A 23,976-nucleotide genomic window follows, 5' to 3' on the forward strand; every position below is an offset into this window, starting at 1 on the left:
TCAATCCGAATTACATGGATTTAACGGGAAAAAGAGTTGGCAAAAGTCAAACCTTGTCAAACTTAGAGAGACTTCAAATGAATAAGTCAAAAGTCATGACTTTGTTGTTTAGACTATTTTTTTATTTCACACTATTGTTTTGAAACAAATCCAATCATAATTAAACACATAACATAAAACACATTTTTATTAAATATATTCAATTCGATTTTTACTTAATTCTATCCCACATAAATTATTTTTTTTCAAACAAAAAAAAAACCATACAAAACGGATTAAGCTTTTGGTTAATTTGAGGAACTTAGATTTTTCAAGTTGAAATATAATGTATTAAAATTAATATTACCTAAAAACGAGTTGGAATTTTGTTAAAATTGTGATTAATATGAAGGAAATTAATCTAATGTGTCAATAACCCATGAAACATCCCAACCAAAAATATTACGAAACCATTTACCATATTTGCAAGACACTCAAAATTCCAGCTAACCTTTATATATATCATATAAAAAATAAATAAATAAATCAAACAAAAGAGTTGTATGACCCATGCATGTCATCACCTACTAATGCCAAAGTTTAACGACATTTAAGCTAGATTTATTTTATTTAGGGTCCTCATAATGAACCTAGCTCGGTAGATGTAATAGAACAACCTTATAAAATAACCTAGCGATAATTAATTTGTTTAGGGTCTCCGCCAAACAAAATGCTTAAATTTGGATCGAGTCTTTTTTTTTTTTTATTGGTTTTTGTAGATTAATTATAATAGATAAGTGTTATAAATACACCCTTTGGTACAGATGAATGTAGATATGCATGAATATGTATATATATTTGGACATAAACAATTTAAACCTATATGATAATATATAGGTTTATACTTTTTATGTTGTTCCTAATTCAAATATTTAGGTTTATGTTTATATATATGCATGTGCTTGAAATTAGGTATACATTTTTTAAGTCTTATATATTTATTCCTAATTTATATACGTAGAGAAAAATGGACAAGAGTTGGATGACAAAGTCTAGGGGTACGAGGGAATACAGAGACGAATGTAGATTGTTTGTGGAGTTTGCAGTTAGTAACTGTAGAACCCCTGATGGATTCATCTATTGCCCTTGTAGGGTTTGTCGAAATAATCGGGGCCACCCGCCAGGTTTCGTATTCGACCACTTGACAGGGGGAAAATGAATGATGCCGGAATACATACTTTGGTACTATCACGGTGAGAAGCATGCACATGGTCTTGATACCGGGTCTAATTCCAATTGCCCGGCCTTAAATGTGGGTGCAAGCGCAAATCAGGGTGGAGACATGCACAGAATGTTGCGTGATTTATTCGGCATGCACGAAGTAGTCAGGGAAGACAATTGTGAGCCTCAGGTCATGGTGCAAGGGGGTGAAGAAATTGTTAACGAAGAAGCCGCTGAAGGTGACGCACTAAAGTATTACGACCTTCTTAAAAAGCAGAGAAACCACTTCATACTGGGACAAAACATAGCAAACTAAGTGCGACTATTCACCTATACAACTTGAAGTGCATTGGTGGACTTAGTATCTCGATTTTCTCAGCTTTCCTAGAGTTCATCAATCAGTTGTTGCCCGAGAATAATGAAACTCTGTCAGTTAATACATATGAGGCGAAAAAGTTTTTACGAGACATGGGACTCGGATATGAGAAGATTCCGGCCTGCCGTAATGACTGTATGCTATTCTATAAGGGCAATCAAGAGTTGGATTCATGTACCGTATGTGAAAAATCTAAATGGATGGATGCAATCAACTTAGATGGGGATGGTCAACCCATATCGTCGGGCAAGAAACGCCCGGTGAAGGTGTTGCGGTGGTTTTCATTCATACCACGACTATAGAGGTTGTTTATATCAGAACATATTGCATGCTTTACAAGATGGCATGCAGAAGGCCGCACTAAGGACAGCGTACTGAGGCATTCAGCCGACGGCGAAGTATGGAAGTCATTCGACAATTTGCATCTCGAGTTTTCAGTGGACAGTAGGAATGTAAGGCTCGGACTAATCTCAGATGGATTTAATCCATTTGGAAACATGAGCACAACTCACAGCACTTGGCCTGTTATGCTTGTGCCCTACAACTTGCCTCCTTGGATGTGCATAAAACAGACATCTTTCATACTATCATTGATTATCCCAGGTCCAAGTTCACCTGGAATGGATATAGATGTCTACCTTCAACCCTTAATTGAGGAGTTACAAGAACTATGGAATGTAGGCGTATGCACATATGACGTCTCAAAGAAAAATAATTTTGTTATGCGAGCGCAGTTGATGTGGACAATTAATGACTTCCCAACATACACAGATTTGTCAGGATGGTCTACCAAGGGTGAGAAGGCATGTCCTTACTATATGGATTCGACAAGGTCGAAATGGTTAAAACATGGCCAAAAATGGTGTTATATGGGGTACAGGCGATACTTGCCCATGGATCATCCATGGAGGCGGAACAAAAGAACATTTGACGGCAACATCGAACTAGAATGTGCCCCTGATGTGCCAAGTGGAGATGAAATCATGAGCCAATTAGAAGGGATGGTGTTTGGGGTTGAGAACGCTGGTCAGGCAAGGCAGGCTGAGAAAGAAAAAGGAAAGAAGCAGAAGATGAATACTTCTAATGTAGTGTAGAAGAAGAAAAGTATTTTCTTTAGGTTGCCGTATTGGAAAGATAATTTATTGCGGCACAATCTTGATGTTATGCATATAAAGAAAAACGTGATGGACAACATACTTGGTACAATACTGGACATTTCAGGAAAAATGAAGGACAACCTCGCTGCCTGCTTACATTTGCAAGAAATGGGTTTGAGACGTACACTTCATCTATTTTCTAACCCACAGGATGGTAAGACCTATATGCAACAAGCTATCCACACGATGTCCAAGGATGATAAAACACATTTTTTGAAAGTATTACTAAATGTGAGGGTGCCTGACGGATATGCCTCGAACATTTCTCGTTGTATACGACTTAAGGACCGTACTATATCGGGGTTAAAGAGTCATGACAATTGATGTGGTATTTTTGTGACCAAAAATATCAATTATAAAAATAACCACTCGCAATAGGACGAATCTTTGTAGGATACGGCTATAGAGAGGGTGTCGAACCTCAAGGACTGCAGGGGTTTTATTATCAAAATTTAAAAGATTAAAATTAACTTAATTGAAAAGAGATTTATTTTGATTTTCTTTAAAACTAAAGTGCATGAAAATAAAAAGAGATTTAAAATAAGAGAGAGAGTGTAGGGTATTGACTTCACCTCTATCCGCACAACAATGGCTAATTATAATTATTCCAAGAAATTCATTCTATGCATGTTATAAATAAACAAGAAACTACCTTATTAAAGAATAAGCATAATCTATCTTCGGTTGGCACGGATCGTCCACCTAACCACTAAGATGCGGTACGACCCGTCTTCCCTAGGTATAAATTATTAAATTCTTTAAAAGGATACATACAATCAATGAATAAGTGTAACCCATCTTCGGTTGGCACGGATTGTCTACCTAAATTACACTAAACTAGGGTGTAGTACAATCTGTCTTCCCTAGGCATGGCCTATCAAATCCTATTGATCATATGTCAATTAAACCCATTGTATAACCATCATCCTCATAATCACAGAAAACAAGAATGATTTGATTTCAATAAAAGTAAAATACTTTCTAAGACAAGAGAAGAATTTCACAAATATTGATATTGAAATTTAAGAACAATTGCATTTAATAATTAAGAACATAAATCAATTGTAGCAATCCTCATAGTTATACAATCAACATGCATAAATTGAAAATCTAGAAAGTAAATACAATCAAACCATTGTGCTTGGATAGGGCTACATCAACACCCTATTACAGAATTAGCCGCTCATTGGGGTGCTAGGATGGCCTCCTGCCATGGATTATCTCCTCTTCAACTTGTCAAGCCTCCAAGAAGATTTTTGTATCTAAAACTAAGCACACCTTCTCTTGAAGGTTAAGGGTCTATTTATAGGGAGCAAGCCAGTCCTAGAAGCCCTAGGAAACCTAGAAATTTCGGAGATTTAAGTCCAAGTCCAATTAGGATAAAGAAAACCTAAGTCCAAATCGGAATAGGATTCGCCCAGAATTGCATTCCTATCTTGCGGGGCGATTTTGGCATTGCGGAGCTCCGAATTAGGAAAATACTATTTCACAATTATTTGTAGCAATTTGAGTTAGCTTTCCAGTGCCACTTGAATGACCTCAATCGGATATTTGAACTGAAAGTTATGGCTAAAATACCGAGACATATGCAGAATCCAAATTTGAATCCAATCCGATTTTGACTCCAATTTGAGAAATTCCGAATTAATCTTTTTCTTTATTTGATTTAAACTTAACCATGATTGGTTAAGTTTAACCATATCTTCTAGGTCTTCTCAGAGTGTGCTTTTAAGCCCAAAATCAATGGAATTAATTGCATCTTGATTTATAACCTGAAAACACAAAAACAAAACAAAATCAAACAAATAACAATGCTAAGGAATTAATATATGCAAATTAAGGGGCTTGAATGTGCAACATTCGACGCTTATCAACAGTCACGTACTGATGCAACAGCTTCTAGCGTGGATCACTTCCAAGAAACGTGGTTAGACCTCTTGTTAAGATGCCCACATTCTTCTGGGGCCTATGTTCAACAACATTGACACAAGAGGATATTGACCACTACAAGGTGACGTCTGTATCACGTTGTGCAAGATGGAACAAGTTTTTCCCTCAGCTTTTTTACTAGCATGGTTCATGTGGTCGTGCATCTTATCCGCGTATGCCGACTCGGTGGACCAGTATAGTATAGATTGATCTATCTGGCAAAGAGGTAAAATTTGTTTACGGATATTCTTGCATCTTTTAGTTTCACTCCAATACATCACAAGTACTAACTAAACTGATTGATTGTATTGGTGCATATTTAGGAGCCTTAGAGTATTCAAATCTAATGTGCATAACAAAGCGGCTCCTGAGGACTGCATTGCGGAGGGCTAAATAGCAACTGAGTTTGTGACGTTTTGTTCTAGATATTTAAAGAACAAACCAACCTTTCACAATAGGATACAAAGAAATCAGGATGGTTCAAAGGGACAAGGAACACGAGTTCAACTCGACCGAATCACAATGACACAGATTCACCGGTATATTATGTTCAACTTGGACGAGTTCCTTCAATTGCAGAGGTAAGTCGAGATTCTTCGCTGGCATATTCTATGATTAATGAACTTGTAATAATGCTCGTATTGAATTATAATTAAAATAATTTTGAATTGTAGGATGCACATGGATATGCTTAGGCGATCACGCAATAGGGGACAAACAACAGAGAATCAATTGGAAACCCAACATTATGAGTTGTTCTGTGAGTGGTACCGTGACTACATAAGAATGATATGATGTTTAACAAAAGCAATTGTTGGAGTATATTTGCATGTTGTTTTTGAAATCAACTAAATCAACTAACCGTGCGTTTCCATTGTACGTAATATATTTATAGTTCGATCAATTGGATGATCTATCCAGGAAGGAACTTTGTGAGAAATTGGTAATGCATTGTAGAGGGCCGAGGGAGGCAACAGTGAGATACAATAGACATGTGGTTAACAGCAAAATGTTTCGCACTATTGCATCTGATGCTGAAAAGAGGACTCAGAACAGCGGGGTGTGTGTGCCGACTCTTGATGGCGAAACGTACTACGGGAAGTTAACGGAAGTACTTGAGATTGAGTACTACGACAGCACTAAGTACATTATATTTAGGTGTGATTGGGCAGACAACATGAGGGACAAGGGGTACAAGGTGGATAAGTATGGCATAATACTTGTCAACTTCAGCAACCTTGTCCACGCGGGAGAGCTGGTTACTGATGAGTCGTATGTGCTAACTTCACAAGTTGACCAGGTATTTTACGTACAAGATGATAGGTGCCCAGATTGGGCTTACGCAGTAAGGACCAAACCTAGAAACATATATGACGTTGGTCAGGGTGAAGGGCATCAAGATTCATGTGTCAATTACCACGAGTGTGAGCCGCTCCTATTGACCAGAAATGTGGATCACGATCTGTAGGATCATATCGAATACGTCAAACATGACTTAGATCCAACCGAAGCATATGTGATTGAATAAAAGTTGAATATATATATATATATATATATATATATATATATATATATATATATATAATGTTTTATATTTATGTTTTGATTGGTAGTTGTTCACTACATGCACATTACATCAATACACTTAATTAAGCTGTGCATTGAGTAAATTCTGATATATATCTTATTTTTAATAAGTGAGTCATGCATACGTAAGGTAGTGAATATTTGATACATTGTATACGAAATTAATTGGGTTTGTGGTGTTTTTCACAGGGTACCATGAGTAATAAGGGGAAGACAAGAGCACACAGGGGGCTTGTCCTTAGTGCGGCAATCTATGTCGCATGCGTCTCCGCCAGGCCACCTTGATGACAGTGAGCAACAAGATGTTGCTCAGCTTCTGGGGATGCAGGCTGGATATCGACCAGTACTTCCAGATATTATGGAAAAGGAGATCCCTGTCCATGCTACATATGGTCAGGCAGAAATGGCCCAGATAGGGTATCGTCCTGACTCGTATCCATACAGCGAGTTAGGACAGGGTCCTCAGGGCGATGTCGAGCATCTATACAGCCAGCATAGAGCAGGTATGGCCGAAAGTTTTTTTAAAGATTGAAAGTGTTGAAAGTTTCTAACGAATTTGGTACGATATCAATTATATTTAACTACAATTACAACTTCATACAATTCTAAGTATTCTTAAAAAATACAAAGCAGGTCCAGAGTTCAGTGAGATACAGGCCTAGGAAGACATGCCTGGTGGGACACGAGCCACGGATGACCCGTAGCCCACCGACCCTGCTCCCGACGACTATTTAGGCCCTCGCCAAGTCCGAACCATAAGTAAGTGTATATGCTCGAATGTCTGGTATATATGTCTTAATTTACTTGTTAATTACTATTTAATTCAAAATAACTTACATTGATAATGTTTAATTTGTTAGGCATTGATTCGAATGGAAACACCATTATTGAGGTGTTTACCATTCTTGACTCGCACAGGCGGCCGGGAGTCCCCGCTGGGAAACGAATCATAATGGAGTACAATGCATCATCCCAGCCCGTTGGCTTCAGCGCCTTGAGGTTTAGACGGATGACCGGAGACACAGTAAGGAGTGGGAATTATGTCCGAATACCGGACGATTGGACGAAGGTACCGCAGCATACCAAGGAGGATATTTGGGACGCCTTGATGGTATGTATTGCATATTATGTCAAACACTCCTAATGTATATATGTATATATACGCTCTAAGTTGCACATATATATGTGTGTTTATATATATACATATACACATATACACATATTTAAGGTTTTTTTAATTTATCAATTTTGAACTTGTGCAGGCATATTTTTTCGTCCCACCCGAGTGCAACTTGAATGCTGTCAAGAATGACGCATTTCAAGATATGGGCAAAAAGTTGCGGACTTGGAAGCACGAGCTTAAAAAAATTTGTGCCATTACGAAGGAAGATACTCCAGCCACTGTACGGGCAAGAGTGGATGGAGAGACACTCACCGTGTACAATGCCATCGACTTTGAGATCTTATTGGAGAGATGGTGTACCCAGAAGAATAGGGTAAGTCATGAGTTAAACTCTTTGTTTTGTGTAATGTCATTAATTGTAATTGTGTTAGTATTAACATATTAAAGTGTTAACTGTGTAGGATTATGCGGCGAAAATGAAGAGAATGCGAGCATTAAATGATACGCCACATTGCACCGGATCGAAGAGCTATGCCAGGGTGACACATGAGGAGGTAAGGGTGTAATTTACCCTATACTTATAGATGTAAACATGTTATCATTTGATATATTTAAAAATATCTGTATGTCCTATTTTATCGGCAGGCCATACATTTGGGCAGTCATCCTACTCGTGCACAAAATTATATCACCACACACACGAGGAAGGACGATAGATATCCGAACGATATAGTGAAGGAGAGATGTGTATGCTACTCACCTTTTATATGTTGTTTTGCTTATATATTTGATAAATTATTTGTGATTAATAGTTGTATGACCCACTGACTCAATAATTAATGTGACACACAGGAAAGGATGAAGGAGCTTATACCCACCGACCCTGCAGCATTGTCTAGCATCACAGAGGGAACGGTCAAGTGGGCACCAAACGACGCATTCGCACAGGCGCTTAGAAATAAGCCTAGGTATGCCGGTAGGGTTCGGATGGTTGGACCAAATATTCTGCCTGTACAGGGGAACATACACTCATATTATACACCATCACAGGCACGGTCAGAAAACGTCAGGCACTCCAGGATATCACAATAAACACTTGAGCTACTTGAGGCTGAGAGGCAAAGCATAAGGAATAAATAGATGCCTTGTTGGCCGAGAACAATGCGAGGGTAGCTCAGCAAGTGGCAGACCAGATGGCTGAGAACAATGCACAGATAGCTCAACAGGAGGCTAAACGTCAGGCAGTGTTTGACGCCCGTTTACGCCAGCTCGAGGAAATGATGCGGTTTAACACCGCACCAGACAGAGCTTCCCCACCCTTTGCAATGGTGCGATCGTCGGTCGACATTGGATCAGGTAATGACATTTTTTAATGGTCAATTTAGGAAACAGAATTGTCCATATAAATATATGTGTGTGTGTGTGTGTGTGTGAACTTCTAAATTTAGAGTTTGGATATGTTGTAGTCATTCTCATTAATTAATGATGTTGTAAATGCTGTTGAATTTGGTTTATATATCATGGTTGGTTTGGTGGTGGATGTGGGTTAGAGTTTTGCATTTGAAGTGTTTATTGGTATTATTAGATGGACCACTATGGTCCTTGTAGAATATTAAGAATCTGGTGTATGTAATTGTATTAGAGTATGAAACGATCAAATCTACACTAGATGAATATCATAATTTTAAGTAGTTAATATAACATAATTTGAATATATAAACTCCTATGTGTTAATCTCCTCAACGAATTAAAATATTATAGGAAGATTATCAAAATGCTACACGCATTATATTTATATTTCAAATTGTTGGCTTTAATTTGGTCTGGTATGATATAGTGTTGGTTGAGATAATAATTGGTTGAGATAATAATTAGAGTTATATATATATATATATATATCTGTGTGTGTGTGTGTGAACTTCTAAATTTAGAGTTTGGATATGTTGTAGTCATTGTCATTAATTAATGATGTTGTAAATCCTGTTGAATTTGGTTTATATATCATGGTTGGTTTGGTGGTGGATGTGGGTTAGAGCTTTGCATTTGAAGTGTTTATTAGTATTATTAGATGGACCACTATGGTCCTTGTAGAATATTAAGAATCTGGTGTATGTGATTGTGTCAGAGTATGAAACGATCAAGTCTACACTAGATGAATATCATAATTTTAAGTAGTTAATATAACATGATTTATATATATATATATATATATATATATATATATATATATATATATATATATATAAACTCCTATACGTTAATCTCCTCAACGAATTAAAATATTACAGGAAGATTATTAAAATGCTACATGCATATAATATATATATGTATTGGTCAATCTTAATTTTTTTTTCTTTTTTATATTAATTTTCTGCTAACTTCAACGTTTACTTTTTTGTTATATCATTTACTGTGGAAGAATCAACAACTGAGTTGAGTGAATATTCGGGCATTTTTCTTTCACTTTACATCGTGACGTTGCTCAATGATTGTTTGTATTATCATTTGCAGCTAGTGAATTTTATTTGTTTGGTGATTGTTTTATCGGTGAATATTGTTTGGTGATTGTTTATTTTATCATTTGCAGGTAATAGACATCGTGGAGAGGATGCATTCGATGTCAGTGATCAACATTGAACGCCTGGTTGCCTATTCACAAACTTATATATAAGTTACTTCGTTGATGTAATTGTATTTGTGATAGTTTTATTGATGATGATAACAGAGATAATTAAATTGGTGTATATTATGTTATTTGTGGTTGGCCTTTCGCACTTGGTATATATATATGCCATTTTGTGTGTCTTGAAGTTAGTTTTTGTGGATAGTTTGTGATTAATGTTAATGAATATGACTTATGTTATTTGATGGAAAAATTGTAGGATATGACTTGTGATTGATGGAAAAAATTGTATATTGCATGGATCGATGGATAAATTATATATCAGCTTAATTGTAATTCAAAATTCGGGTATAGTCCTGAAAAAATTCAAAAAATATATAGGGGGAGGAAAAAAAAAATTGTCAAAAATAACCAAAATTCCTGACGTGTCAATTTTTGACACGTCAGAAAATTTCTGACATGTCAATAATGACATGTCAAAATATTTCTGACGTGTTGGATTAACACATAAGGAATTTCTGACAGCCACATTTGCAACGCCTGAAACACGTCAAAACTGACGCGTCAGGAAGGTTTTCTGACGTGTCAGGCCACCTGACACGTCAAAAATCGTGAGTCAAAAAATAATTAGTTTTTTTTTTTGTAGTGCGCTAACCGCTAATCGCCTAGCAGTTAGCGGTTAGCGGTTGCGGCTAGTGAAATCTACTAACTGCTAAGGCGGTTACGGTTAGCGGTTATTGCTAACCGTAACCGCCTTGACACCTCTATTTATTCATTTTGAGTGGACTAGCATAATTATTTGTTTTGTTTTGAGCCCATAATGGGATTAGAGGTGCCAAGGCGGTTACGGTTAGCGGTTATTGCTAACCGTAACCGCCTTGGCACCTCTAATCCCATTATGGGCCCAAAACAAAACAAATAATTATGCTAGTCCACTCAAAATGAATAAATACAATAGTCTCCAGTCATGAAATGTGGTGCATGTTAAGAGGGAAACAAATATGGTGGCACACCTGTTGACAAAAACAGCGTTCCAGACTTCTGCAAAGGAAATTTGAATGGAAGAGTACCATAATATTGTAATCGCTAATAATTGTACAACTTAATTTTTATGAATGAAAGACTGAAAGTTCACTTAAAAAAAAAAAACCAATATATGTGCTATCATATTATTTAAAGATCTTAAATCATGTCACAACATTTTCACCATACATTCTTAAATTTGTAAATTTTCATTTCATTTTAAAGAGAATTTTATAATGGTGAGGATGTGGCGTCCCACATGGCCGGGGTGTTACATCTTAGGTCTTATTCTTTGATGAAATTAACTGTAGATGTTCTCAAGAATTAATTTTTTAGGGCGTTACAGAGTGACTGGAGGAGTATTCTTCTATTTGCTAAGCAGAAAAGGCCTTTCTTAGGCAAAATCCAAGAGTAGGTGGCTTAATTTGGGTGCCCAAAACGACTCATATTTTCATAGGATTGCCAAAGTGCGGAATTCAAAAAAATTGATTACTCATCTTTGGGATGAGTCAGGGCAGAGAGTTGAACATGCTGAGCAAATCAAACATGTTGTGGCCTATGATCAGAGACTTCTTGGGTCTTCCAGTATGGTTTTGATACAAATATGGCTGCCCATCTTCAAAGGCTGTTAACAAAGAAATTGGATGTTGCATGCATTGATGCTATGCTGAAGATGATTACTACAGATGAAATGAAGGCAACTCTCATTTGAGTTTTCTAAGCAAATAATAAAAGGGTTATATGATTAAAACACTGAAAATTTGGAGAGTTCTCCAACAACAAACTTAGAATAAAAATTACAGTACAAGTAATACAAAGAAATAGTAGGAAATAGATCATAAAATGACACGGTCCTCTCAATAAGGACAACAAAAAATGGTTTAAGCACCAAGACGGAATAAACGGGCAGGCGTTCAACCCTACCCAAACACCTGCAGGGTAAAGGCAACCACCAAGAGAAGGTTGCGGTAAAAAAGGGGCGGTAAATACATCAGGATACGAAAAGCAGGAAAGAACATCCTGATGGGATTTTGAAGGAAAAATATGGCATATGTGTCATATATGATTCTGGTGTTAGTATTGGAGATGTACATTAAGCCATTTGAGTAACTTCAAAATAATTGAGAATATATTAGGAGAAACAAACATAAAGTTTGTGCTTGAGATTAGTTTGGTATGCCTTGCTAGGGTGTAATTGTTTTTTTTTTTTTTTTTGGTTAATGAAGTAACTCATTCATCCAAAAAAAAAAAAAAAAAGAAGTCTTTGTCAGTAATGTCAAAAGTCATACCTTTTCCCTTTTCCCACATCGAATAAAAAAATAAAAAAAATAATAAAAATAATAAAGAAAAGTCTAAAGTCTAAAATTTCTTGTTGGAGAGTGGTGCAAAAGTTCTTGGAAATGCCTTTAATATACTAGACATAGACATGAAAAAGACTCATATCGGAATTTGTTGACTTGAACATATTGAGAATTTTATCACCTGAAAAAAAGAAAAAATAAAGTTGGAACTTTGTTTTTGTTGAAGTAATCCGCCAAAAGAACTACTTTCCTTTTTCTTTTCTTTTTTTTTTTTCAGAAAAACTAAATTTGTCTTCTCAATTTATCACCTGTGTTGCAATGTTCTTTCAATCTTTTATTTTGGTTAATGTACTTTATTGATTTACTATTTGAGTTGTAATTTCTCACTTTTACCCTAAAATAATAAAATTACCCATAAAAATTTGGAAAAAAAAAAAAAGCAAAACCAATTAAATATTTTTGAGAAACTGTTATCTTAACTGAAATTGATTTTATGAGTAAACTGTTATTTTAGCCTACCACAAGGATCTATAAATTATATTTTACACCACAGAGAGTGATTTGTAATTTAGGCCAATTGTAGGGGTATATAAATTATTTGTTATACCACATAAAGTGATTTGTAATTTATGACAATTACAGTGGCTAATTTTGCATTTATCCTATAATTTTTTTAGAGTCATTCTAAATGTGATATGATTTTTAAAATTATCATTAAATTTAAGATCATCATTATTAAATTTTGGTCTATTACTAATTTTAAAAGTTATATCAAATTAAAAAAAATTTAACCTTCCTTATAGCATTACACAACGCAAATAATACTGTATTTGAATCCTCTCTAAAGAGGAGCCAATCCTTTTCAAGTGAAGAGTAGAATTGTAGAAAAAATATATATAAAATGACAATTTTATCCTTCACTTAAAGATAACGGAGATTGAAAAGAAAAATCAATTGGAGAGGATACTATCAATCAACCGGTTGATTGATGCGTTCCTAACTGCATCAAGATCCATGTGATTGATGTCAACATGGAAAAGTACATGTATCCGATTCTCATTGCATTCCCATCACAACATTTATGAAAATTGATTCTCAATGTCGGAGAAACTGTAGACGATGTAATAAGCCACTCATCCATGGCCATTCGTGATTCACATAGAGGCGGCCCATTTGTGACTCCTGCAATGTCTCGTGCATTCTCATCCGTGAAACCATTGTTTCATTAGTCAAAGTTTTTGTCTTTGTTTTTGAAACTCATTCTCACCCGTGAATCACATTGTCCCTAAATTTAATGAAACATAATGCATTCACCCAAAACAAAATATGGTGAAATTTTGGTCGAACTCAATAGATTTTCATTCTTGTCATAATCTTATTCACAAAATAATCTTCAAATCTTATGCCTAATTCTCCACATCAATATTAATACTGGACAGAATTAAGATTGTTTTGATAACTTATAATAATAAACCTAATTCACTTACATTATTGAACAAAATTAAAATTATTCTGGCAGTGTATAATAATAATAATAATAAAAATTAAGAATTAAAGACTGAAATAAAGACTAAAAAAAATAAAAAAAAGATAACGATTGAAAAGAGAAAGATCATACTCACTCCAAAGGAATGTCTGAGTGTTGTCATTTTTGTTCTAATCCTTTCTGGAAAAATATTCTGATGCCATTAATTCTGTACAACTCAACTACTCATTTTAATTTCTCAGTATGACCTTTATATCAGAACATGTCCTTTGTCACAATATGATGAAAGCGATGACGTTATTTGTGGTAAGCAGGGCAACTTCTTCCTTTAGATTTGATAAAAGATAAATCTTTTGTTGGCTGCTATCTTACGGGAGGTGGAATAAAATAGTAATACTATAACGAGAGCGATATAATTATTGGAATAAAAGTAAAATTGGTTATTATGATTGGTCTAAATTATAAATTATTACATGTGATATAAAAAATAATTTGTAGGTCTTTATAGTTTACCTAAATTACAAATTATTCTATGTGGTATAAAAAAGAATTTATAAGTCTTTAAGGTATGCCAAAATAATAGTTTACTCCCTAAAATCAATTTTCGTTAAGCAACTTAACAAAATATGTCACTTTGCCACATCATACCCAATAAAAATGCGACACGTGTCATTATTAATTACTTCTGACTTTCAAAAATGACAATTAGGATTTTTGACACCATTTTACGAAGCCTGCTAGGATTACACATCAGTCATCATTCCACGTCATATTGGTACAGTAAATTAACATAATCTTATATATTCCCAAAATTTTACCCCATACGTAACTCTCTCTCATCTTCATCTTCTTCGGCTGCTTCACAAAATGCGACTATCAAATTCTCACAAAATACTCCCAAATCATGGCGAGAAAGATGAAGTAAATGACGTGACAAAGTAACAGATTTTGTTAAGTTATTTAACGGAAATTGATTTTTGGGAGTAAACTGTTATTTTGGTATACTTGAAGATCTATAAATTATTTTTTATACCACAGAGAGTGATTTGTAATTTAGGCCAATTACAGCGACCTATATATTATTTGTTATACCATATGTAGTGATTTATAATTTAGGCCAAGCACATAAACCAATTTTACATTTATCTTATAATTTTTTTAGAGCCAGTTCAAATATGATGTGATTTTTAAAATTAGCATTAAATTTAAGATCATCATTTTTAAATTTTAACTTATTACTGATTTTAAAATAATACCGTATTTGAATCTCCTTCAGAGAGGAGCCAATCCATTTTAAGTGAAGGATAGAATATTATTATTATTATTATAATGACAATTTTGTCCTTCACTTAAAAGGGACCACTCTTCACGGATTGAAAAAAAACAAAAAAAAAAAAAAATCAATTGGAGAGTATACAATTTTTGGTTGATTGATGAGTTCCAACCTCCATTAATATTTGGGGGGATTGATGACAGCATGCAGAAGTGCATGCATCCGATTCTCATTGAATTCCCATCACCATTATTTCACAACATTTATGAAAATTGATTATCAATGTTGGAGACACTGTAGACGATGTAATAAGCCACACATCCGTGGCCATGAATTGCAACATCGGCATGTGATTTACAAGAGAACGTCTTCTTCTCTGTGATTGTGGCACAAAAGGCGGCTTTTCTGTGCACCACTCAAAATGAGATATCTCATTAATTCAAGAAAAATATAAAAAAAAAAAAAAAAAAAAAATGCATGATTGCAAAACAAGGATTAATCCTTTCACAGTCATTGAGTCACCGTTGACCTTCGTCTGCTGCTGCCCACCCGCTGCTGGATCTCTCTCTCTCCCTCTCTCTCTCTCTGTGCCGAGAGTGACTTGTGCGGCCACCATTGGGGGTGGCCCGCGGTTATGGGTGGCTCTGCGCGCCACCCCATGGGCCGGGGGTGGCTGGGGTGGCCACGAGCCACCCCCACGAGCTGACTGAGAGAGACACGGAGGCAGTTGGTGGGTGGCGGCGGGCGGAAGCAGTGGATCAAATGACTGTAGGGAAATAATCTAATATTTTGTTCTATTTTGATTTTTTTGTTATAAGCTGAGGTTTCAAGTTCTGAATGATGGCACAAAATGTGGATTTTTTGCAACGTCCACACATTAGTTTTCTCGATTCATATAGAGCCGCCCATTTATGACTCCTGCAATGTCTCATGCATTCTCATCCGTGAACTATTCTTTCATAAGTCAAAGTTTTTGCTTTTGCAAGTCATTTTCACCCGTGAATCACATTTAAATTATTCATTTGATATCTAAAATCGACTTTTAAATTATTCTTTTGATTTTTTTTTTTTGGTTGTATTTTTCAATAAAAATTACTTACATTACATTATGGCATGGGTAGTTTCCTATATATATATATATAGATTTTTTATTTTTTATTTTATTTTTTTTAAAAAAAAAAGGGATTTCCCAAATCCCTCTAAGAGTGTTGGGACTACTCATAAATAAGAGGATGATCAAATCACCCCAAAATTTCTTACCACCTCTTAGGGAGTGGTCCGACAACCCCTTACAAGGATTTTGAACCACTTTTTTATTAACTTCTTATAAAATTTTTAATATAAGGGAAAACTTCAAAAAATTGTCATGAACTTCCACTCATTTTGACGCTATTTACTGAAAGTTTAAAAACTCTCAGTTTAGCATATCAAACTTTTAATTTCATTTAATTGTCCCATTTTGTTAGAATTTTTCATTAAATTTAGTCAAAATACTCATTTAAAAGCCTCAATCTTTACATTTTTTTTTTTTAATGTTTTTTTATAATAAAAAATGGGTAGTTTGAAAATTCTGACAAAATTTAACGGAAACTTTTAAGGGAACGGGGTAATTGAAAGAAATTGAAAGTTCAATACCCTTAATTAAGAGTTTTTAAACTTGGAGAGTACTTTCAAAACGCGAGAAAGTTCAAAGGAGTTTTGTAAAGTTTCCCATTAATATAATAAAACTTTAATTTTAACACATCACACACACATGAGCATGTGACATGGCAAATTACGTACATCGCATTTATCCCTTAAGCGCCACATAATTAGTTTCCGAACGAAGCAATAAATTAAAAAACACAAAAAATAAATAAATAAAAAATCTAAAGAGTTTAAAATTGATTTTAGAAATTTAAGAAATTATTTTAAAATTTCTCAAATAGAAAATATCCTCTCACTCTCAACTACAATTTCCTCTCTCGAACGTAAGCACAAATACATACAAACCCGATCTTCCTAAATTTGCCATTCTTCTCTCAATAAAAACAAAGTTTTCTCAATCAAATGACAAATTATGGATCATGATAAATAAGTTGGGAATCAAACCACTTTTGATATTATTTTGTTGTCTCGCCATGCGAGCGAGGAAAATCAAATTAGGCGGGGGAAAAATCATGTGGACCTACACAGTATGATGATAGCAACTAGCAAGTGTTTTCTGGCCTTATATCAAAAATCATACTCCTAGGTAATTTTTTTATTCCATCTTAAAAGCATAAAAACAATTTTACTTAAAGGGAGCAGGGTAGCTTAATCGGCTTGAGACCACACCTCATTTAGCGGAGATAATTAGTTCGAATCCCCCTTCCTCATTTCTCTCCCCTTATGCGGAGAGGTAAAAAAAAAAAAAAAAAAGGTTGAAGTCAATTAATGCATTGCATTCTTCTCTTATTTAGCATGCAATGCATTGTCTACACCAAAGGAAATATGTATATATCACTTCTTTTATTTAGGATTTTTGATTAAAGGTCTTAAGGCCATAAATTACGGTACATTTAATATTTTAAGGAAAATTTTAGGTGTGCTTCAGGTGTTCTTTTGCTTATAGGTGGATATTATTTTTTAAAAACAAGATGAGAAAAATAAATATCACTTTCTTTTTTCTTTTTTTGTTTTAAAAAAATAATATCCAAGAAAACACCTAGTATTTCCCTATAAATAAAGAGTCATTTTGAAAAAAAAAATATATAAAAAAAATAATAAATAAAGAGTATGTGTTTACTACTTCAAGATGAGCAGTAAGATATTATTGAGAATAATTTAGAAGAAACCTCTTTTTCTCTAAATTTTTCTTCAAAATTTCTGATGTTGATATTTCTACTTCAAATCAAAACTAAGCTCGAATAAATATGGTTGGGTGTCTGTCTAGATTACTTTATGTTGCTTATTCTAATGTACTTATGTTTTACATGTGATATTAGAGTCACCTCTATGCTATTTTGTTCGGTACGAATCCTCATCTAATTTTCCCAAAGAATAAAACTAAGGGATCTTCTACTCCTCAAAAAAGAATATTAATTACAGAAAACACATGATATGATATTTCTATTAACATTAATCATTATAACCAGAGCATTTGCTAAGAATCATCACATTAATTAGAATCATATTATATATATATTGTAATTATAAAAGATCCTAACTAAACCTTAATACCTACAAATGTCTTAAATCTAAGTTTACTACATCACCCAAAGTTAGTAATTACCATGAACAGCCTCTGAAGTCTTGCAATGAATCCTCAAGCATCAACATGATCACTATCATTAGATCAAGTAGTTGCATCTGCCTCGAAATCCTCCTTACTCAAATTTAGCATCTAAAGGTAGTCAAATTATAAAACAATGCATGTGTTATACGTAGAAAGAGAAAAGCTTAAGTCCACGACTTATTGAGCAATAATACACGTAGTCTACATGTTATCATGTAGTGAACTAAGTTATTTAGTAATATTTTGTAAATCATAAGCAGTAACATGAAGTCCTCCGTTGAATAAAAATAATGCCATGTTAATCAATTATAAATATAGTGCATGATATATTAAGCAAGCATATCATATGTTAAATATCTATATGGTCTACCCGTGATATTAATCCTTTCTCGACAGGGTTGACACTATTTTGAAAGACCTATAGTACAACACCAATGCCTTGAATGTTTCTGCATACTGTTCTTCACTAGTAGCCCAACCGAATCCGACCTCAGGAGGCCCACACCACTAATGACATTCGTCCTAGTAATCACTAATTAAAAATGGTTGTGCCGGTCACAATACAATTATTAGATCCAAAGTCAAACATAAAAGTAAATTTCTTTGAACATAGGGTTAACTTGTACAAAATTAGTTCATGGCCGTTATTCCGTTACACAGGGTACCATGTCATACAATTTAATTATTAATTATCTTTCACATGCATGCATTTCCAAAACTTCTATATTTCATTACTTCATCACTCGTTAATCATTTTAATAAAAGTGGAGTTTACATCATTCTAAATTGTATTTGTAACGAACTAAGAAAAAACGTTAGCCACATCTACGCTTCACTATAAAAAGATTGGTCAATTTGAAACTTTTCTTAGAATTCCTTATAAATCATAGTTTCTCCTAGTAACTAGGGATAGTGAGACTTATTACTTATAAATATATTTATAAACTACACACTCTATTTTGGTAACTCCTCATCTTCTCAATATGGGACCAGAGTGTCACAAATTTCCCCTCTTAAATTCCTAACGTCCTCATCCGAGCCTCTTCATGCAGTGTTCTTTACCACATGGCCTAGCGTTATTAGGTCGTTCTGATACCATTTGTAATGAACTAAGAAAAAAGCTAACTACGTTTGCACTATCACCCCTAAATGACTAGTTAATTTGGAGCTTCCTTAAAATTCTTTATAACTCATAGTTTCACTTCGTAACTACGTAATATAAGACTTAGCACTCATGACCATCTTTATAAACCACCCACTCTATGTGGGCTACTCCACATCTTTCCCATATGAAAGCAGGATGAGGTGTTACAAATGGTATCAGAGCCACCTAGTAATATCAGGCCATGTGTATCAGGAAATTTATCCTATTTCTCAGGATGGCATGCTTCACTAATGCCCTTGTAGCATTTTTTTCTTCTCCTACACGACAGCCCACACTTACTCGTGTGTAGTAGGGCTGAGCAAATTCACCGATTAGTCGACAACCGACCGTGTTCCGACCGTAACCGCCCTGACTCCGACCGACACCAACTACCGGCCGGCCGGTAGATGGTAGACTTTTAAGATTTCCGACATTGTTGGTTCGGTAGGCGGAAGAGCTTTTATATAAGTCGGTTTTCAACCAACACCGAACCGACAATACCTGTTAATACATATACAACACATATCCTACCTTGATGAATCAACTGTGACTCTACGGCTTAGAAAAAAAAATTGTGACTCTGCATTTGAGAAGTACTGGAGGAAGAAACTGGTGCTGGTAGAAGAAGAAGATGAAACGCATATGCGACCTTTGATTGACATTATTCATTTATTTATTGCAAAATTATTGTTGTCTTATTTTATTTCCACTTCCCCAAATAATGTTCATTTATTTATTACAAAAGTTGTTATTATTTGTATTATTTTATTTCCCACTTCCCCAAATAATGTCTACTTTTCCTCTTTCATTTGTCTTATTCCATGATGTTGTCCGACACTTGTCCATAGACTCCATACTCCCATTCACAACTAATTCTATTCCCAAGACTCCAAGATGTCATCTCCACCGTCCATTTGTTTACCCTAATAAAAAACAAAATATTATTCATCTTTTTCTCCAGTATCTTCTCCTTCTCTGTAAAAAAGTCTCAAACGTTAAAACTTCTTCCTCAAATATCTCGACAAAATGGGCGGACAACAATATTTCTACCGAAATCCATTTTGACTTACCGACCGACATCTTAACCGACTTATCGGTTACGGTCGGAGACGGAACAAAAGCTTGGCGGAAGAAGTTGGTGAATTTACTGACTTTACCGACTCTGGGGCGAAACAAAAAATTTTCTTCCGAGACCGACCGTAACCGACCGGCGCTCACCCTTAGTGTGCGGTTTTATGCTTGTCTTATTGCACTATCATAACAAACAAAAGACTCTCTTTTATAGGAGTCCTAGGTCGGCTACTTTTCCAAATACAAGACAATCAAGGAAGGTGAAGAAATCCAATACAAAAACGATTTGGAGAACATCTCCTAAAACAAATAGGACAAGGAAGCATGGCCCACACACTACTTGGTGGGTGAAAGTCACCCTACGTCTATAATATGGTACTGGAGCATTGCATGAGGTGGCCCTAACAAGGACATTAGGAGTTTAAGAAGTGGAGTTTGTAACGAACCAAGAAAAACGCTAGTCACATATACACTATCACCCCAAAATAACTAGTCAATTTGGAGCTTCCCTATGATGTCTTATAAAGCTCAGTTTCACCTGGTAACTAGGCAAAGTGAGACTTAGCACTTATAACTATATTTATAAATCATTCACTCTATGTTGGCTACTTCTCATCTTCCTAGCATAGGACTGAAGTGTTACAAATTCTCTCTCTTAAGCTCATGACATCCTCATCAAAGCCACGTCATGCAGTGCTACAATATTAGATGACCTGGCGTTACTAGGTAGCTTTGATACCATTTGTATCAAACTAAGAAAAAACGCTATCTATCACCTTAAAAGGACTAGTCAACCTCTATTTTATATTTGGTACATGATAAACGATTGGTACATGAAGTGTTCTTCCTCGTGTAGGCTATGTACATTATTACACAAAATTCCTGTAAGGAATCCTGGTAATTGAATTTTGCGACGCCTAGAGAGGAGAGAGCTCATGTGTCATTGAGTAAGTATACATACAATTCCCTCTCTCACTCTCAACTACAATTCCCTCTCTCAAACGCAAGCACAAATACATACAAACCCGATCTTCCTAAATCTGCCATTCTTCTCTCAATAAAAACAAAGTTTTCTCAATCAAATGACAAATTATAGATCTTGACAAATAGGTTGGGACTCAAACCACTTTTGATATTATTTTGTTGTCTCGCCATGCGAGCGAGGAAAATCAAATTAGGCAGGGGAAAAATCATGTGGACCTACACGGTATGATGATAGCAACTAGCAAGTGTTTTGTGGCCTTATATCAAAAATCATACTCCTAGGTAATTTTTTTATTCCATCTTAAATGCATAAAAACAATTTTACTAAAAGGGAGCGGGGTAGCTTAATCGACTTGAGACCACATCTCATGAAGTGGAGGTAATTAGTTCGAATCCCCCTTTCTCATTTCTCTTCCTTTATGTGGAGAGGTAAAAAAAAAATTGAAGTGCATTAATGCATTTCATTCTTCTGTCATTTAGCATGCAATGCATTGTGTACACAAAGGAAATATGAATAAATCACTTCTTTTATTTAGGACTTTTGAGTAAAGGTATTAAGGCCACAAATTATGGTACATTTAATATTTTGAGGGAAATGTTAGGTGTTTCCTACTCCTAGGTGGTTATCATTTTATAAAAACCAAATGAGAGAAATAAATGTCACTTTCTTTTTTGTTTTTTTTTTTTTTTAAAAAAAATTAATATCCAAGAGAACACCTAATATTTCCCTATAAACAAAGTCTAAAAAAATAAAAGGGTTAAATTCACTTTACCTTCCTGAAATTTTAGGGGTTTTTCAATTCGAACCCGAATGTTTAAAAATTGGCAATGTACCCCCCTAATGTTTCAAAAATTTTCAATTCAGACCCTCCATTACTAATTTTCGTCTAATTGGACGAAAATCATCCCACGTGCGTCTCACGTGGGATTTTGATGGCCTCTATTCTAATTTTGCCCTCATTAAACCCTATGAAATTGAGGGTAATTATGTAATTTCATAGGTTTTAATGAGGGAAAAATTGGAATAGAGGGCATCAAATTCCCACTTGAGATGCACGTGGGATATTTTCGTCCAATTAGACGAAATTTAGTAATGGAAGGTCTGAATTGAAATTTTTTTGAAACATTAGGGGGGGTACGTTGCCAATTTTTAAACATTGAGGTTCGAATTAAAAAACTCCTGAAACTTCAAGAGGTAAAGTGAATTTTCCCCAAAATAAAATAAAGAGTATGTGTACTACATCAACATGAGCATTAAGATATTATTGAGAATAATTTAGAAGAAACATCTTTCTCTAAATTTTTCTTCAAAATTTCTGTTGTTGAGATTTCTTCTTAAGATCAAAAGTTAGCTCGAAGAAATATGGTTGGATGGATGTCTAGATTACTTATGTTGCTTATTCTAACTTACTTATTTTTTACATGTGGTATTAGAGTCACTACTATGCTATTTTGTTTAGTACGAATCCTCATCTAATTTCCCCAAAGAATAAAACTAGGGAATCTTTTACTCCTCAAAAGAGAATATTAATCAGCGAAAAGATATGATATTTCTATCAACATTAATCATTACAATTAGAGCATTTGCTAAAAATCATCACATTAATTGGAATTATATTATATATATCGTAATTATAAAAGATCCTAACTAAACTTTAATACATACACGTCTTTAATCTAAGTTTACTACATCACCCAAAATTACTAATTATCATGAACAGCCTCTGAAATCTTACGATGAATCCTCAAACATTAACATGATCACAATCATTAGATCAAGTAGCCACATCTGCCTAGAAATCCTACTTACTCAAATCTAGCATCTAAAGGTAGTCAAATTAATTATAAAACAATACATGTGTTATAGGTAGAAAGAGAAAAGCTTAAGTCCACGACTTATTGAGCAATAATACACAGTGTACATGTTATTATATAGGGAACTGAGTTATTTAGTAAAATTTTGTAAATCACAAGCAGCAACTTAAAGTCCTCCGTTGAATAAAAAGAATGCCATGTTAATACGTTATAAATATAGCACATGATATATTAAGTAAGCATATCATATGTTAACCATCTATATGGTTTACCCGTGATATTAACCTTTTCTTGACAAGGTTGACACTATTCTAAGAGCCCTATAGTACAACACAAATGCCTTAAATGTCGCCGCATACCCTCCATCACTAGTAGCCCAACTGAATCCGTCCTCAGGTGGCCCACACCACTAATGACGTTCGTCCTAGTAATCATTAATAAAACATGGTTGTGCCGATCACAATAATACCATTAGATCCAAAGTCAAACATAAAAGTAAATTTCTTTAAATATAGAGTTAACTTGTACAATAGTTGTTCATGGCCGTTATCCCGTTACAGGGATACCATGTCATACAATTTAATTATTAATTATCTTTCACATGCATGCATTTCCAAAGCTTCTATAT

General features: G+C 34.7%; 1 pseudogene; it reads left to right on the forward strand.

Moving 5' to 3' along the window:
• Positions 1-1,201: 1,201 nt before the first annotated feature.
• LOC132169510 (uncharacterized) overlaps positions 1,202-23,976 on the forward strand; it is a 78,763-nt pseudogene continuing 55,988 nt past the window's right edge.

Source organism: Corylus avellana, chromosome 4, assembly GCF_965113065.1.
Source record: "Corylus avellana chromosome 4, dhCorAvel1.hap1.2, whole genome shotgun sequence".
Lineage (NCBI taxonomy): Eukaryota > Viridiplantae > Streptophyta > Magnoliopsida > Fagales > Betulaceae > Corylus > Corylus avellana.